Below are 19,247 nucleotides of genomic sequence, written 5' to 3'. Positions count from 1 at the left end.
TTCCCCCTCCACTTCAGGACCTCCATTTTCCTACTGGACTGTGGCCTATGGCGTCATCTTTCTCCTCCCATCCCTTACGACAGTACTTGTGGGGCTTGCTCGGTAGGCCCTGGCGGTAAAATCTGGATTTTTCCACCCCTCCCTCTCTTCTCCAATTTTAGCAAGATCAATCTTCCCCGACCCGGTCCTGTTCTTCCAGTTGGTAGTTTCCAGAATGACCTTCAAACGCTGTCTCCTAATAAGATTTTATAAGAAATCTGTAGCATACTCAAACAAATGAGATGTTTTTTTAAGACCAACGTAATTAACAATCGGCCGGATAACTTGGCTTCTGTCCAGCACGATCCAAGTTTTGAGATCATGTGATTGCCTGGGATTCAGCCTGGTATTTTACCGGCGGGCCACTGTGGACAACGTCGTCGCCATTTCCGGTCCCTAGACCATAGCATAAACGTCACTTCCTTAGCAATGCACTTTAACCCATTTCACGCACGCCCTCTACGTTACGCTTTACGACACAATCTTTGTGAAATTTTTGTTTTTCTCTGATTTCATCGCAATAAAGTTAATGTTAAAACGATTCGCAAAAATACAGATCCCCGAAACGCAGCACGCCCGCCTGGGGGCGGCAGGGCGGAGCTCGGGGTCACGTGACTGTCTAGGCCCGCCCCCTTCTGCAGCTGAAGACTTCCCCTCCCGCAGTGACAGAGCCTCTGGTCCGTGATCGGTACTGTTTCTGCACCTCGCGACCCGGTAGGTGAGCGGCGACCGGTAACCGGCGACTGGTGGGAATAGGAGAGTGGGTGGGAAGAGAAGAGAAAGTGTGAACGGCGGCCTCCGTTGTCCGGGGCTTCCTCCCCGCTGTCATCCTGCACTGGCTAGGAGCTCTTTTTTCCAGTTCTGACCCTCGCTTCACCCACTGTGGTCGCCCCCGCCACTTAGGGGTGAGACGTCCACCTTTCCCGGGGTTGGGGGTGAGTGCGGCCATTATGGTTCCCTATTCGGAGTCTGGGGCTTCGGGTAGTGGGTTTGGTTCAGCCATTTCTCAGGGTCCGCAGTAGTCTCCAGGTCTTATTCTCCAAAGCCCATTCTTTTGCAGAGGCCCTGCTCAGTCTTCAGCCTTGGGCTGGGAAGCTGGGAGGTAGGAAAAACCCTGGAGGCAGAGGCGTCTCCGGTGAGACAGGCTTGGGAGAGAATGTCACTGATGTGGCCCTCACTGCGGAGTCACTGTAAAGCTTGCTCCGAATGCGCTTTCTCAGTAATTCGGAGTTTTTAATCTGACCTCCCTGTGTGAGGCGTTCTGTAGATGTTCACAGAATTTGGTTGGGCCTGGAAGGGTAAAAACAGGCCTTTTACCTTTCTCTGATTTTATGGTGGAGGAAGGGGGAAAACAGTTGAAAGAATAAAGATGTATTGGCTTCAAAACAGGAGGTGTTGGTAATGCGACAGTCTCAATTGAATGGGGAGGCGTTGAAAGATGATGGTGTTGCGGTTTCGTGCTCTGCCGGAGACTCAGACTAGCTTATGGAAAAGTGACTGGGTTCCCCGACAGGGAAGTAATTCTTAAGAAACTGATTGGGCTGGAAATAAAATGAAACCAATTTGACCTTAAATTTAGAGGTAAGAATTTTAAGTCAAGATATCTTTTACTTCATATTTTCTGCTTTTGACATTCTCTTTTGTCCTTTCTGCGTGAAATCCTACTTAATTGTTGTTCCCAATCAATTCCTTGACCAGTGGTAAATTTATATTAAGTAGCACTTATATTACTCCTTAGCCTTCCAATTTGTATAACTCCAAGTGATTTCTTCAGATTTTGATGAATAGTGTTTTGTGTAAATACAGAATTATTTTGCTTAGGTTTTTGCCCAGCCCAATGTACTCCCACTTCATATATATATAATGTAGTAACCAGTGTTTTGACCCTAAACAATGTGCTTTCGGGAACAGTGTTTTTCAGTTTGGGGTTAAACTCTTTTATTTATACTGCAAACTCAGAAAGTCCCCTGGTTCTTTTAAATTGAAAGGTCTTACAGAAATTATGATCTTTAAAATTTAAATTACACTTTTTTTAAATCTGTAAAGTCATATCCTCTGTTAAACCTTGTAGTTTTCTAGCCAACGAAATAAAAGAATCCATTAGAAAGACGGCTGAAAAGTGAGAAAGATGGAATTCTTTATCTTTGAGTAGTGGATGTGACTGATTTGTTTTTGTTTTTCTGTATCATCCAAATTCTCTACAATAAACTGATTTTGTTAAGGGGAACAAAAGGTTAAAATTCTAGTATAATATTTAACAAAATATTTTTATAGTAAGTTCAAAATAGAAAAACTGACCTATTGATGCTCCTTGCTAGAAAACATAACTTTAAAAATGTTTCTTGCTTTCCCTATGTAATAAACAAGACGACTATGTTTATGTAGCCCTGCCTGCTACCAAAATAAATATAGTTTCATCCATTAGTTTGCTCCAGAGTGACGTTCTCTGATCTCTAGAGGAGAGAAAAACATAAGCAGTGTTGCTTCATTGGCCAGGTGACATTCCACCAAATAAGCCACATTTTTTAAAAGCTCTGGAAGTCCAAACCAGTCCTGTCTGGGTGAGACCAAAGTAGGAAAGAGAAAAACCAGCTAAAGAGCATTGAATCCTAGAGGGGAAGATGTCAATATGAAAGAGGTTGTGAATGAGTCTGCAGTTTTACTTCACAATTTCCCCAATTTTAGGGAACTCTGAAAGCAGTAGCTTAGACCACTAATGAAATTAGCAACAGGAATTGGACTAAGTTGCTATTAAAGTTGAGTGTAAAAAAGAGCTTTAACATTATGCATAATTCATACACAAACAAGTGATTTGAAGCTAGAAAGCCATTTCTGAAACTAGTTTGCCTTTTTTTGTTGTTTTTTTTTAAGATTTTATTTATTTATTTTAGAGATAGAGAGAGCTGGGGTAGGAGCAGAGAGAGAGGCTAAGCAGAGTCCACACTTGAGCACGCAGAGCCCGAGGCTTGGGGCTTGATCCCACAACCTTGAGATCATGACCCTAGCCAAAATCAGGAGTCGGACACTTAACTGACTGAGCCATCCAGGCGCCCCTGAAACTAGCTTTTTATCAGTTTATGAGTATTACATGGAAAAACCTTAACATTCACTGGGGAATTGTGCTGTAGTCCCAACAGTGATTGACCCACAAGAGTTTTTGTGTTAAGGTCCCTGACACTGCTTACTCTGAGGTCGAAGTCTTTCTTAACATTTCTCTGCCTTTATAGATTATCAGCACCACCAAAAATGCTTTGTCCCCCTATTGGCAGAACTAGCCCCTTAGTCCTATAGCACACACAGTATTTTCTGTTCTTCTATTTTCACTTCTAGCACATTGTATTTGATTACTGTTGGCTGGGCTGTTCCTTAGTAAACCATAAAGCTTCTAGGAGTTCAAGGATAGTGACTCTACTGTTGTCTTTAGAACCAGGATGCTGAAGTACCTGATGAGTCTTTAGTAAATTTTATTTATTTATTTATTGGATGAATGTTTGACAGTTAGGAAGGTTAAACTAGTTTTAAACCTCTTAAAAATCATAGCTCCTTCTGGGGTGCCTGGGTGGCTCAGTCGTTAAGTGTCTGCCTTCGGCTCAGGTCATGATCCCAGGATTCTGGAATCGAGCCCCGCATCGGGCTCCCTGCTCCGCGGGAAGCCTGCTTCTCCCTCTCCCACTCCCCCTGCTTGTGTTCCTCTCTCGCTGTGTCTCTCTCTGTCAAATAAATAAATAAAATCTTAAAAAAAAATCATAGCTCCTTCTAAAGTTGTGTACTAGGTATTAGTTTTCAAATATAAATTGGTAATAATAACCATCCAAATCATGGATAGACAGAAACGTAGAATTTATTAATGCAGTGATCAACATATTTTCACAGCGTATATGTTTACTAGCAGATATGGTTATCATCCAAATATGGAAGAGAAGGGAAGAAGAGTGAGTTGTCAAAATGTGGCTCTGATGGGTTGGCTGGGTGATGGACATTGGGGAGGTTATGTACTATGGTGAGCACTGTGAATTGTGTAAGACTGTTGAATCACAGACCTGTACCTCTGAAACAAATAATACATTTTATGTTTAAAAAAAAGATATTAGGAAGGGAAAAATGAAGGGGAGTTGATTGAAGGGGGAGATGAACCATGAGAGACTATGGACTCTGAGAAACAGAGGGTTCTAGAGGGGAGAGGGGTGGGGGTTAGCCTGGTGATGGGTATTAAAAGAGGGCACGTATTGAATGGAGCACTGGGTGTTATACGCAAACAATGAATCACGGAACACTACATCAAAAACTAATGTTGTGAAGCGCCTGGGTGGCTCAGTCGTTAAGCGTCTGCCTTTGGCTCTGGTCATGATCCCAGGGTCCTGGGATCGAGCCCCGCATCGGGCTCCCTGTTACGCGCAGGAGGCCTGCTTCTCCCTTTTCCACTCCTCCTGCTTGTGTTCCCTCTCTCGCTGTCGCTCTCTCTGTGTCAAATAAAATCTTTAAAAAAAAAATGATGTAATGTATGGTGATTAACATAACATAATAAAATAAAATTTAAAAAAAATGTGGCTCTGTGTAGGCTACAAGTGATACAGCACTAGAATAAAAATCAGAGGATGAGTGTTCAGCCTTGCCACTTTAGTTACATGCTTTTTAAAGTAAAGTTGGGAGTGGAGGCTTAGGATTTGATACTTGAGAATCTTCCTCTCAAGGGTATTGTGAGTTCAAGTGAGATAAACCCTAAGTAATCTATGTGAAAGTATTTTAAAAACTAAGTGGTATTTAAATGTAAAGCAATATACTGTAGATTTTATGAGAATAGATTTCCCAATCATACAGACCTGGGTTCAGGTTCTGGCCCTACCACTTATTTAGGCTGTGTGACCTTGGACAGTTTATTTAATCTAAACTTAAATTTTCTCATATTTAAGTTTATCCCATAGGTGCTATTAAATTATAAATTATATCATGAATACAGGGGGCCTAGTACATACTTCGTAAATTTTTGTTAACTTTACTCCTATCTGGTTTGGTTTTATGTACTGAAAAAATTTTTTTTAAGATTTGAGACAGAGCGCACAAGGGAGCGGAAAGAGCTTGAGCCGGGGGGAGGGGCAGAAGCAGGCTCCTAGCTGAGCAGGGAGCCCAATGTGGGGCTGGATCCCAGGGTCCTGGGATCATGACCTGAGCCGAAGGCAGCCACTTAACTGATGGAGCCACCCATGCACCTCCTATATACTGAATTTTTAAAGGACACTTAAGGCGTCCTATAAAATTGAGGAACAGGTTTGGGATATAGAGAAAGAAATAGAATTTGTTGAGGTTATTACCAAAAAATAGAGGAACTAGAAAAATGCACTTGTAGCAAAGATTCTAAAACAGATTTATCAATAGAAGCTGAGAAATATCAACATAAGTCCCATTATTTTGGCAACTGCAGTGACTTAATATTTTTTATATAGATTTTCCAAAGCTTATGATTATTAATATGTGGAATCAATTTAAGGAGGTAGTTCTTCTCTTTCTAAATTTTTATCCCTATAGTGGGTTATAGAAATGTATTAAAATTGTACAGAGCTATAGAGCAGGGACTTTTGAGTTTATGCTTATGTTTAAAAATTTTGCCTTTTATTTTACATGTCATATCTCATTTTTGTCCTCATATGAAGTAGACAGGGGAATGTAGAGAATATAACAGGGACATGAGCTGCAGTAAAAAATTTTTCCTTCTAAATTCATGATTCACAAAAATTAGTGGTTTTATATTGGAAAATACCAGTAAATTAAACAGTAAAGTATAGTTATCATGAGTTTATGTTTCACTTTAATCCTGAAAAATTTATTACTTATACTCATTTGTTCTAAGGAAAGATTTTATGAGGATTTTATTGAATGTAATGTCAACTTCTATATTTTGGTGAAATAAATTGTGGTCATTGTTTTCCATTTAACTTCCTTCTGTAGAAACTTTAAAAGTATTACAATTCTGTTTTTTCCTATTGTGAAATGAAAGTGACTCTGGTTTATATGAGTGTATTCTTTTATACATATAATATATACATATTGTATATGTAGTAAATACATATATATACATATATATGTTTTTGTGTGTATGTATTTATGAAGAGAATTGGAATGGATATATATATTCACAGTATAGACTTATTTTTACTTAAAACTATCAAAGCTGTTTTTAAAATTAGCTAACTACTGTGAATAAAATTATCTATGACTAATTTATTTAAAATTCCCCTTTATATCTGTTTATAGTTAGCTCTATTTAATAAATTTTACAACCATGATTAGACTGTTTTTAAAAATTAGTATTCATAGGTATTTTCAGATTTAACCTGTGCTATTTTTTTGGTATCAAAAAATTTTCAGTTTTGAATCTTAATGCTGTCTATAATATTGTTTTTTGGGTGATAAACCTTTTTTTTTAAGATTTTATTTATTTATTTGACAGAGAGACAGCAAGAGAGGGAACAGAAGCAGGGGGAGTGGGAGAGGGAGAAGCAGGCCTCCTGCCGAGCAGGGAGCCCGATGTGGGGCTCCATCCCAGGACCCTGAGATCATGACCTGAGCTGAAGGCAGTCACTTAACTGACTGAGCCACCCAGGCGCCCCAGTGATAAACCTTTTTAAAAATTATGCCTACAACATGTCATGTTTTGTTTCTTTTCTGAAAAATAGTTAAGCATATTTCATTGAAAATAAAATGGATAATGCCTGGTATGATGCAAAAGAGCTCCAGATGTATTTGAGCAATGAAAAACAACCAGACTTCATGTTTTGTTTTAGTTATTTCTTTAATAAAAAAGGAGTGTTTATTTAAAAGTAAAATGGAGAAGACTAATTAATTTGGAAAATATTTGTAAAATTGAAGAAAGAGCATGATATTGGAAAAGTTGGAAGGAAATGTATCAAAATAAGTGATTATCTCTAGGTTAAGAGATTAAAGAAAGATTTAGAATTTATTACTCTTCCTTTTGTGTATGTGAATTTCTACAATCAATAGTCATTGCTTTGGGCAGCAAAATTTTTTTTTTAATTTGATATGGAGAATTAAGACATTTAAATAATGATTTCTTAATTATCTGAATGTCTTAAGTGAAAATGTTTCAATTTATCCAGATAACTAAATAAATTATTTAATTTTATCACTGCAGATGTATTTTTAGGCTTATATAAGCATAGCAAAATTTTAAAAGCAGAAGTAAATCCCAGCATATAAAGGAATTTAATACATGACAAAGCTCTATTTCAATCCACTGGGAGAAAATGGCACATATATAGTAAATGTAACTGATACAACTTATCTGCCTAGAAGAAAATAAAATGGAGCTGCTGCTTTGCAGCATAGGCACAAAATAATTTCAGAGGGATTAAAAGCATAAATGTAAACAATAAAATATTTGAAATACCAATCCCCTGAATTTTCTTTGTACATACAGTCTAGATGTAGTAGTTTTCAAAGGCAAAGATAAAGGACAAAAGGCAGATTGGAAAAAAAAGTGTTTGAAATATGTATAACAGCTAAAGAGTTAACATTTGTAAGAACTATTACATATTAAGTAAAAGTTCATACAATAGAAACATAGATAAACGTGTGATCAGAACTTCATAGAAGAGAAATCCATTCAACAAACATAAAAAAAAGACATAAAACCTCACTAGTTGGGGCACCTGGGTGGCTCAGTCGTTAAGCGTCTGCCTTTAGCTGGAGTCATGATCCCAGGGTCCTGGGACAGAGCCCCGCCTCGGGCTCCTTGCTCATGGGGAAGCCTGTTTCTCCCTCTCCCATTCCCTCTTCCTGCTCAGCGGAAAGCCTGCTTGTGTTCCTGCTCTCTCTGTGTCTCTCTCTGTCAAATAAATAAAATAAAATCTTTAAAAAAAATTAAAAACCTCACTAGTAATCGATATGCTAACAATGAAATATTCTTTTCTGACTAGCAAAAATTAAGTGGTATACCTACTGCTAGTAGGGATCTGCGGTAAAGGATTTTCTCATAGGATGTTAGTGGAGATGTGAATTGTTACAGTTTTTTTAGTAAACAATCAGGCAGTATCTGTTAATATTGAAAATATATATTCTTCCATCCAGCAGTCCCTCTCTGTGGCGTCTTTTCCTTAGAAATAAAGACAAGGTGGGGCACCTGGGTGGCTCAGTTGGTTAAGTGTCTGCCTTGGGCTCAGGTCATGATCCCGGGGTCCTGGGATTGAGCCCCTTGTCGGGCTCCCTGCTCAGTGGGGAGTCTGCTTCTCCCTCTTCCTCTGCCCCTCCTCCCGCTCCTGTGCACTCTCTCTCTCTCAAATGTAAATAAAACCTTAAAAAAAAAAAAAAGAAAGGCGAGCATTTGCGTGAATGTTGATTCTAGCAATGTTTTATAGTAGCAAAACCTGGGAACAAAGGGAATGTCTGTCGATAGGAGTATCATTGTATAAATCGTGGCACAGGCATATCATAGAATATCTTTCAAGTTACTAAAAAATAGGAGTTAAATCTATACTGATGAGTTGAAAGGATCTCCATCATGTATCTTAAGTGACAAAGGCAAAGTTAGAGAAATGTATGTAATGAGATCCCATTTTTGTAAAACAGTTGAAAAAACACTCTGAGTTTTGTGTATGCTTAAACAGTTGTTAACATTGGAAGGAGGAAATAAGCAAGAGAAAAAAGAAGGAAAGAAAAAAGAGTACCCTCAATAACATATGCATGTAAAACTGTTTACGCATGTCTATACGAGATGAATTGCAGGAAAAGATAGTCACCAAAATGTTTGGTAGCCATCTCAGAGTGGTTGGATGGGGATTTCAGGTGATTTTTACTTTTGTCCTTACACTTTTCTAGATTTTTGTCTTTTTATTTTTTATAATGAACATAGTGTTTCTGTAATTACAAAAAACAAAACCATTGACATTAAAAAAAAATAAACGTTCTGGTAGGGCAAAAAAGGAATTAGTAAGGAGGAAAATACCACTGGAAATGACCAGAAATGGCAATTATCTGAAATATTTTTTGACTCATTTATTCTCATGTCAGAGGGGAAAGTGTATAAATTATTTTGATAACTCCATAACTTCTTAATTTTGTATAGGTGGTAACCATTGTGTATTCAGTAAGAAATTGCCATTAAAAATGTGCAGGGAGGGGCACCTGGGTGGCTCAGTCAGTTGTGTCTGCCTTCCGCTCAGGTCATGCTCTTAGGGTCCTGCTTCTCCCTCTCCTACTCCCCCTGCTTGTGCTCTTTCTCTCTCTCTCTCTCTCTGTGTCAAATAAAATCTTAAAAAAATGTGCAGGGAAATGCTAGGCATTACCAGACTGGGTTGCAAATATACCTTTTATTTTTGGTGTAGATATTAAGTTTTCCAGAAATTCTTTATGCCTGGGAGATACAGAGCATATTGCACAAATATGGGGTATATCACCTGACTTAATCATATGACAAAATCAGAATAAGGAAAAGTCCACATTTGAGTTTTAGTTAATTAAAAAAACCCAAAAAACTAGATACATGAGTAACTCTCCTTAGGAAACCTTCAAATAAGAATATCTTTTTTTTTTTTTTTTAAGTAAGCTCTACGGCCATCATGGGCCTTGAACTCATGACTATGAGATCAAGAGTCACACGCTCTACCCACTGAGCCAGCCAGATGCCCCTCAAATAAGGTCTTTAAAGAGGCAAAATTAAAAGTATTGACAATTATTTAATACTTTATTTCAGTCCTTTTAAGAGACTGAAGTTAATACATCATTCAAGGCTGTAATAGAAAATGTCAGGGACAGCTGGGTGGCTCAGTTGGTTAAGCATTTGCCTTCCGCTCAGGTCATGATCCCAGAGTCCTGGGATCGAATCCCGTAGCAGGCTCCCTGCTCAGTGGGGAGTCTGCTTCTCCCTCTCCCTCTGCTGTTCCCCCTGCTTGTGCTCTCTCTCTCTCTGACAAATAAATAAATCTTAAAAAAAAAAAAGGCAGATGCTTTAGAGTTGGATTTGTTGCATATTTAAAGCATCTGTATTCGTTTCTCATGTTCATCTTTTTTGTTTTCCTCTTTTCATTACCATTATTATTAACTTGATGGTATATATGTTCTTTATCACAACACATACAAATTTCTTTTTGAAAAGAATTGGGGTATATGTAAATAACAAGTAATTTTCAAGCAGTATTGAGAGGCAACATAGCATAATATAACTATGTTAACTTTAACATAGTTAAAGGCATAAGTATTGGAGATAGACTGGGTCACATCCTGGCTCTGCTACTTCCTAGCAGTGTGACTTTGGGGGAAGTTGCTTTTATCTTTCTTAATTTTTCTCAGCTTTAAAATAAAGATAATAAGAGTATTTACTTTTTAAGTGTTGTGAGGATTAAATGAATTATATAAGAAAAGTGATTAATTATTGGCACATAATAAGATCTATATAAATATTTACCATTATTATTTAGTTACTGTGCTCTTTGTTCAGTTAGGTATGTGTAGTAATTTTATTACTTGGCTTGTTTTAGCACTCACTGAATCATTCAATAATATTTTTAATCAAGTTGAATGGATAATACATGTACAAATGCAGTAAAAATTATGTACTTCTATGTGTCTATTTTCTCCTCTCTCAATCCTAATTTTTTTTTCACAAAGGTAATACCTCTCCACATTGTTCTGGACATTACATTTTTCACTTAGCAATGTTATCTTGGGGATCTTTCCACATTTGTACAGTTAAAGCTACATCATTCTTTTAAATAATAGTCTAGTATTCAATTGTACTAATGTGTCATCATCATCATATGTAATATTTATTCAGAGTTTACTACTGATCCAGGCACTTTTCTTAATGTTTTGGTTGTATTCATTCATGGAAGCCTCACAGAAACCTTATGAAATAGGTGCTGTTTTTGTCCCCATTTCATAAATGAAGCAAATCAGGCATGGGGTGGTTAAATGCCCAGCAATGTCACACAATTCATAATAGGACTCAGGATTTGAATCCAGGGCCTCTCTTTCCAGAGTCTATCTTAATATTGCCGAGTATTACAGCTATTTATAGTATGACAAGTTATTTAACTAGTCTCCATAGTAATGGATGTTTACAAACTTTTGCTATAAGAAACAGGCTATAATATTTTGATAATAGGACATTTTGTACACATTAAGGAAATTCCTGGAGATAGAAAAACTGGGTCAAAGGATATGTATATTTTGAAATCTGGTGGGTATGGCCAAATTACTCTCCAATTTAGCAATGCACAAAAGTTCAGATTTGTCCTCAATATTGTGCTGAAATCTGCCAAATCATTTAGCTTGAGTCTTTGGGAAGCTGAGTAGCTAAATGCCTTGAACATTTCTAGCATCTGAATTATGAGTGATCTACCATCTTGTGATAGCATAGGCTACCCATCGTATCTACTCAGTGTAGCAATGTCAGTGTAAGAACAAAGTATGACATTTGGACTTCTTGTTACTTTCAAATAATGGTAAGTATTCTTGTTATGATTTGCAGTGTTGCTTATGTGATTTATGCGTTGAAATGCTATAAATTGAAGTTTGAATGTGTACCATTGAAAGAGCAAAATGCTACAATTGTCAATGTATATTATTAAAAGAGTAAAATGCTATGATCGTTAATAATTGTGAAAGTTGCCAATTTTATGTACCAAAACAATTATGTAAGTGCTTTCAAATAATTAAATAGGGAATCAGATTGCCAATTAATAAGACCACTGTGAATGTGATAGCTAGATGTATGAATAATTATGTATTTTCTTGTGAAAATGGGTCTTCAGTAATCAGTAAGTCCTGGTCTTAGGTAATGAAGAATTGGGCAATGGGGGGAGGTTTATTCAGCTGAGTCACAACATCCACAGATTGTTTTATTTATTTATTTATTTATTTATTTTTAAGATTTTATTTATTTATTTGACAGAGAGAGACACAGCGAGAGAGGGAACACAAGCAGGGGGAGTGGGAGAGGGAGAAGCAGGCTTCCCGCTGAGCAGGGAGCCTGACAGGGGCTCTCTCCCAGGACCCTGGGATCATGACCTGAGCCAAAGGCACACCTTAACTAAGACCGAGCCACCCAGGCTCCCCAACCACAGATTGTTTTAAATATACTTCTGCTCAGTGTCCTCTGTCTCATTGGTTTCAAGAAAGGGAAAAAATTATCATTAATTCAAAAAGGAGGCTGACTGACACCAAATTTTTTAATGTGATCCAAAGCAGACAAAATACAGAATCTGCTCAGGTCCCAGCTTAGTGTACCTACAGTGCTCGAATGTACCTACAGTACTTGAATGCAGATTTATAGTACTTGCTATTGTTCAGCAGGGTGTGTGTATGTGTGTGTTTTAAATATGATCTCATCCTCACCCAAAGATACTGTTGGATAACGAGGGTGGGGGAAATACCTATAAAGAGGCAGAGATAAACAGGCTATCAGTTCTTTATTGTGAACTATTTCTACTTCAAACTAGAGCAGTATAAAACAATAGACAATAACTCTCCCTCTACCTTTATCCTCTGAATGAGTCATTGAACCATAGCAACTTTGATATCCAAAATATTAGAGCTTAACCTTTGTCTTGGAAGGCAAACCTTTCTATACCTCATGTTTCAAAAATTCATTCAAGATAGGGTTAAGATTTGCCCACATCCTCATCCAAGATATTGCCATTAAGTCCTGTTCTGAAAACATAGATGAGTAAGTACTTTAAAGGCATATCTGACTTCTGTATTCCTGAGCTGTTAAGTATTCCCAGGATTTGCTGAACTTGACAGTATTGAAGTGTGCTCATACAGCCTTATCAGGAGCCACGTAAATTCATTTTAAAGAAACAGACAAAAACCTGTTTGGCTGTTTTTGATGGTTCCCCCTGTGATGTTCCTGGGGTTAAGATTCTCTTATGAGTTTCATAAGCCATGTTGTCTCCTATAACTATTAGTTGACAAGTAAAAACAAAAACGAATGTGATATATACTATGTAAGCATTTATGCCCTATAGGAGTCATATTGCTAATACTTTGTGCTTTTGAAAAAAATAGTTTTATTGAGGTATAATTGACATACACATATTTAAACTGTACAGTTTGATGTTTTGATGTATGTATATACCTGTGAAACCATCACTGCAATCAATATAGTGAACATGTCATTACCTCCAAAAGGTTTTTTCTCATGCTTCCTTGTGATCCCTTCCTTCCATACCTCCCCACTATGCATTTCTAAGCAACCATTGATCTTTCTTCCGTCACTGTAGGTTAGTTTGCATTTTCTCAAATTTTACCTAAATAGAACCATTTTTTTTGGTCTGCCTTTTACTTACCATAATTATTTTGGGATTTTTTCCAGGTTGTTAAGCGTTTCAGTGTTTCATTTTTTTTTTCATTGCTGAGTACTATTCCACTGTATAACTATACCACGATTTGTTTATCCATTCATCTGTTGATAAATATTAGGGTTGTCTTTCCACTTTTTGGCTGTTATGAATAAAGCTGCTATAAACATCCATATAAAAGTCTTTGGACATAAGCTTTCATTTCTTTCTTAAATTGTTTTTATTTTAAGGTATTTTTTAAAGATCTTATTTTTTTAAACTAACTTTTATTGTTTTAAAAACTTTTAACCAAGTAGTATATGTTCATCATAGAAAGATCTTATTATTTTTAAGTAATCTCTACACCCAGTGTGTGGCTTGAACTAATACTCCCCAGATCACAAGTAGAGCCAGCCAGGTGCCCCATAAGCTTTCATTTCTTATGGGTAAATACCAAGGAGTAGAACAGCTGGATCATATGTTAGGTGTCTGTCTAACTTTTTAAGAAACTGCCAAATTGTTTTCCCAAATGCTTGTGTCATTTTACATTCCTACCACCAGTATATGATAGTTCTAGTTCTGTATCCTTACCAACATTTCCTATGGTCAGTCTTTTTAATTTTAGCCGTTCTATTATGTGTGGAGTGGCATTTTATTTGCTTTTAATTTGCATCTTTCTAATGATGTTAAGCATCTTTCATGTAGTTATTTACCATCTATTTACCATCCATCTATTTTCTTTGGTAAAGTATATGTTCAAACCCTTTGATCATCATTTTAACTGTGTTTTTTTAATCCAGTTTTGAATTTAAAATATATTCTAGATATGTCCTTTATTACATTATGCTTTGCAAATATTTTTGCCCAATCTGGAACTTGGCTTTTTCTTCTAACAATATTTTGAAGAGCAAAAATTTTTAATTTTCATGAAGTACAATTTCTCAATTTTTTCTTTTATGGATTGTGTTTTGAGTATTATATCTAATAAATCTACCTAGTCCAAGATCACAAAGGAAGTTTTATGGTTTTAGGTTTTACATTTAGGTCTACCATCCATTTTTAGTTTATTTTTGTATATGCTACAAGGTATGGATTGAAGTACCCTTTTTTTTGCATTTGCATTTAGACTTGTTATACCACTTATTAAAAAACTGACTTTCCCCACTGAATTGCCTTTGCACTTTTGTCAAAAGTCAGTTGTCCACTTATATCTGTGTTATATAGCCATTTTGAGCTAATCAATGTTTATAGATTTTTAAATAATAATACCAGGCAGAACAATAGAGATTTTATCCTTTGTAGAATGATTTGGTGTTCTAGCATTCATAATAAGCAAAATAACCATTAAAATTTCAAGATTTTCAACTTCTAACAAAAGTTTTTGTATGAGAAGGTCATTCTTTGATGATGGTGTTTGGTTTTATCTTTGGCCTCAGCTAAATACTGGTTTTTTATATCTTGGCCATTGGGCCTTAGGCCAAAGTATGTATGTATTTAGTGCGCTTCAAAGGTGTTGTATCAGTTTTCACTCAGTGAATGAGCGTGCTTATCTCCCACACAACCTTTGTCAGTATTGTCACTGAGCAGTATTTAGTAGTTGTCTACTATGTGTCAGGGTGCTTTACTATGTAATTGGGGTACTCAGTGAATGAAACAGGTACAGTCCCTGTTTCCCTGGCATTTATAGTCTGGCAGTGGAGACAGACATTGAACAGCTCTGTTTACAGATTTTTAATTACAGCAGTAGCAAGTATGACAAAGGAGCAATATTGAAGACTGGGAACACATACCAGGAGGAACTGGAAGTTAATTTTAGCAAACCATATTATTGAAAACTTCTCTCTGTGATTAAATCCTTCTCTCCCACAGCCACTTTAGTTAAATAAACCCTAGTTGTTATTAATCATGGAATACTAGGCAAACCATTAGAAATGCAACTTCTTGCCCTCTGAATTGGAAATGTCTGTGAACTTTTGACTAGTCAGACCTTTAAGTCCATGTTGTAAAGTGTTTACTAACCTATAATAGGCAGCATTCCTTCCCACTTCTGTGCACACTTTATCTTTTAGGTCATAATTTCATTGCAGAGATTTTATGAATTCCTGAGTTGAAGGTGAACCTGTTTATGGTAATGCTTCTTTTAACATTGGGTTAATGTGTCTTTGTACACTTGTAAACCTTCTATCTCTTCTCTTCCATCCATGAAATAAGTGACAGGACAGATCCATTTGAATACATAAATATCACTTTATAATACAAATGTAATAGCATTTTCACTGCAACACTGTTGGCGCTGACTCTCCTATGTATATTGTTCTCAGATATGTGTATTGCTTATATTTGGCCAGGTTGGCTGTTCGTGATATGTTTGCTTGGGAAAACAATCCAGAAAATTTCTCCCTAATTAACATTTAATAGAGTGATATGGTAATTGTAGGCAGTTTTCAAGAGAAGTTTCTTAGTATTTTGAGCAGTGACTTTTTTTTTTTAAGTAGCTGAAAAATTTCTAGGTTGATTACTTTTAAAGGGGGTAATTCTCAGGGTGCCTGGGTGGCTCAGTCGTTAAGTGTCTGCCTTTGGCTCAGGTAATGATCCCAGGGTCCTGGGACTGAGCCCCACATCGGGCTCCTTGCTCGGCGGGAAGCCTGCTTCTCCCTCTCCCACTCCCCCCACCCCCCCACTTGTGTTCCCTCTCTCCCTGTCTCTCTCTGTCAAAAAATAAATAAAATCTTTAAAAAAAAAGGCAGGGGGGGATAATTCTCATACACGACTGCTGACATTTTTTTTAATTGGTACGGTCACTTCAGCCACAGTTTATCTGAGACAACCTATCCAAAAGCAAAACAGCCATTGCAGTGCTCAGAGGCCATGAAGGTTAAGGGTCCTCTCAGAAGAGAATTTGCTAAGGACGGTGCTTGGTATTCTGAACTTGCACTTGCAGACTATTTAACACAAGAAATTTCATTATTATTATTAAATACACTGGGGTTGGGGGAAGACTGTAGGATTTCAAATAAACTAATACTTCATTTTGTTATTAGATTTTTTAAAATATTTTTTATTTATTTATTTGACAGAGAGACAGAGAGCACAAGTAGGCAGAGCGGCAGGCAGAGAGAGAGGAAGAAGCAGACTCCCCGCTGAGCAAGGAGCCTGATACAGGGCTCTATCCCAGGACCCTGGGATCCTGCATGACCTGAGCCAAAGACAGCCACTTAACCAACTGAGCCACCCAGCCACCCCTTGTTATTAGATCTTAAAGCTATTTCTTGTTTTTCACTTTTGCAGTGTTAAACACATATGTAAATAAATCCTTATCCACATGTCAAATATATTCCCAGAGGTACAATTTATAATCACAGGGTTTGAACATTTATTTTAAGGGTCTTTTGCAAATTGCCAAGTTGCTTCCTATATTTCTTAGAAAATAATAAACCCAAATTGACCTTTCCTTGATGGTTATAGGTCATTCTTATGGCCCTTAATTCATAATCTCTTTTATTACCTACTTTTTATTTATTCTTGGAGTGTAGCTCTCTAATAATTTGGTATTTTGTTACTTTAAATCTGCAGTGACCTAAAATATTAGGTAAAAATTTTTAATTATGCATAAATTGAGTCAAGACAATATGAAGGTCTCGAGACTGTAGAAACCTAAAGACAGTCATTTTTAGCAGTTTAGAGATCTGTTTTTCTATTTCTTAGTCTTGATTCTAATGATAGTGGACAAGTTTGACCTCCTTCTGTATAAATATTACTGTACTGTATTCAGTTTTAATACCATATATTATTGTTTCTAGGAAATACATTTTCCCCCCACATTTTAACAACTGTGAAATTAATATCTGTCCTGCAATTTCTGGAGTGTAATAGAAGAGTATGTTACAATTGATGGTATCTTAGGGGCGTCTGGGTGGCTCAGTCATTAAGCGTCTGTTTTCAGCTCAGGTCATGATCCCAGGGTCCTGGGATCGAGCCCCACATTGGACTCCCTGCTTGGCGGGAAGCCTACTTCTCCCTCTCCCACTCCCCCTGCTTCTGTTCCCTCTCTCGCTGTGTCTCTCTCTGTCAAATAAATAAATAAAATCTTAAAAAAAAATTGATGGTATCTTAGATTAGATGAAATATGGTATTAAGGTAAGCTATGGTATCCCTTTAATGAAATATTATACAGTTTAAGATGATACTTATGTGAGAACTCTCCCAATATGTGAGAATATATTACAGTATTGATTATAAGTATGTCAAAAATTTTGAAGAAATAAGTCAACATTTAAGTGATGAGACTTCCCTTTGAGTATTTTAAAAATTATAAGCATATTGCTTTTGAAAAAAATTTTAAAGAAAAGTATGTAATAAATGCTTATTTTCTTTACTATTTATATCATTTGGCTCTCAGCTTTTACATTGTAGGCAAGTTAGGGTATAAATAAAGGACTTTCTTCAGGGACTCATTTTTTTCAACCTGAAATTGAGAAAATGTTCTAAAAATTCACAAAAAGTCAAAAGGGGATATTAATGTTAGTTTCACTAGAACTTTTTTTTTAAAGATTTTATTTATTCATTTGAGACAGACAGAGAGAGAGAACATGAGCAGGGGGAGAGGCAGAGGGAGAGGGAGAAGCAGACTCCCCGTTGAGTTGGGAGCCTGACATGGGGCTTGATCCCAGAACCCAGAGATCATGACCTGAGCCGAAGGTAGACGCTTAACCATCTGAGCCACCCAGACACCCCTTCACTAGAACTTTTTTACACTCCAGTTTAAGTTTTCTAAGAGGTAAGAAAAATAAGAGGAATTTTTCACTCAGGTAGTATTTATGTAGCTTCATTGTTCCAAATTTATGACAGTCTATTAACTAGGAAGTTTCCACTACTGTTCCCTGTTACTAACAGTAACAAAATTGAGTCTGTTTTCATTAATATTCTTATTTGCTCCAAAGATGCTCATTTTCCACTTAGATGTGCCCATTTATTTTGCACTTCAATGACAGTCTTCTCTCTCTCTCCCTCTTTCTTTCTTTGCTATTATAATCAGTTGGTTAGGTTTGTATTATACAGCTAGGCACTAATAAAATAATGGCATTTGCACTCTTCTTTAAGAATCTTAGTTTTTTGAACACCTGGGTGGCTCAGTTGGTTAAGCATCCAACTCTTGATTCTGGCTCAGGTCATGATCTTAGGATGGTGGGATTGAGCCCTGCATCAGGCTCCCCGCTCTGCGAGGAGTCTGCTTCTCTCCCTCGTTCTCTCCCTCAACCCCTCCCCACCCCCCAAATAAATAGATAATTAAAAAAAAAAAAGAATCTTAGTTTTTTAGGAGATGGATGTTTTAGGAGTAGTCAATTCTTGGTGGTTCTACTACTTATTCTTTAGTTTGTGAATGATCTGTCACCTTTTTTTCTTCATTTCCCTTTTGCCTACATAATAACTTTTGTAATCCTAATATAGAGTCAGCTACTAATGAAAAACAGGTACCCTTGGTCTTAAAAAAGAAAAGGTAATAGAGCTATTGGGTGAAATAAGGTCTTTTGAATGATTTGTAGTAAAATACCTACACGTTAAAACCAGACTAAATCTGGGCTTCACCACTCTATAGCTCTGTCATGCGTAGGTGGCTTAAGTCTCAAAACCTATTTCCTAATCAAACACCACCAGTGTCATAAGACTTAGGTGTTATATGAGATGTGCCCATTTTTTAACATAATACCTGGAGTGTGATGTGTGCCTGATGAATAGTAGTTGATATTATCTATTTTCATTTTTGGACATTTTTATCAAGTTACTGCTGTGCAAGGCACTTTGCTGTGTGTAGGAAGGGGCCAGAAAATAATAAACGTGCTCCTTGAAAGCAGGGATATTCAAGTATATTCATACAATGGGTTATCATTGATCATAGGCTTCTTGCCTATGAATTCATAC

At 36.9% G+C, this 19,247-nt stretch overlaps 1 protein-coding gene across 3 annotated transcripts in view; it reads left to right on the top strand.

Moving 5' to 3' along the window:
• Positions 1-519: 519 nt before the first annotated feature.
• The window catches only part of ATP6V1A (ATPase H+ transporting V1 subunit A), a 58,460-nt gene continuing 39,732 nt past the window's right edge, over positions 520-19,247 (top strand). Inside the window, exon 1 of one of the 3 annotated variants that reach the window (XM_027587820.2) lies at positions 520-753. The gene's annotated coding sequence lies outside the window, so the exon portion shown is untranslated. Of the gene's footprint in view, positions 754-1,563; positions 1,621-11,349; positions 11,493-19,247 lie in introns of those variants that run through there. The other 2 variants (XM_027587822.2, XM_027587821.2) reach the window with 2 other exon arrangements.

This window comes from Zalophus californianus, chromosome 1, assembly GCF_009762305.2.
Source record: "Zalophus californianus isolate mZalCal1 chromosome 1, mZalCal1.pri.v2, whole genome shotgun sequence".
NCBI lineage: Eukaryota > Metazoa > Chordata > Mammalia > Carnivora > Otariidae > Zalophus > Zalophus californianus.
This window is presented reverse-complemented; position numbering and strand designations above follow the sequence as displayed.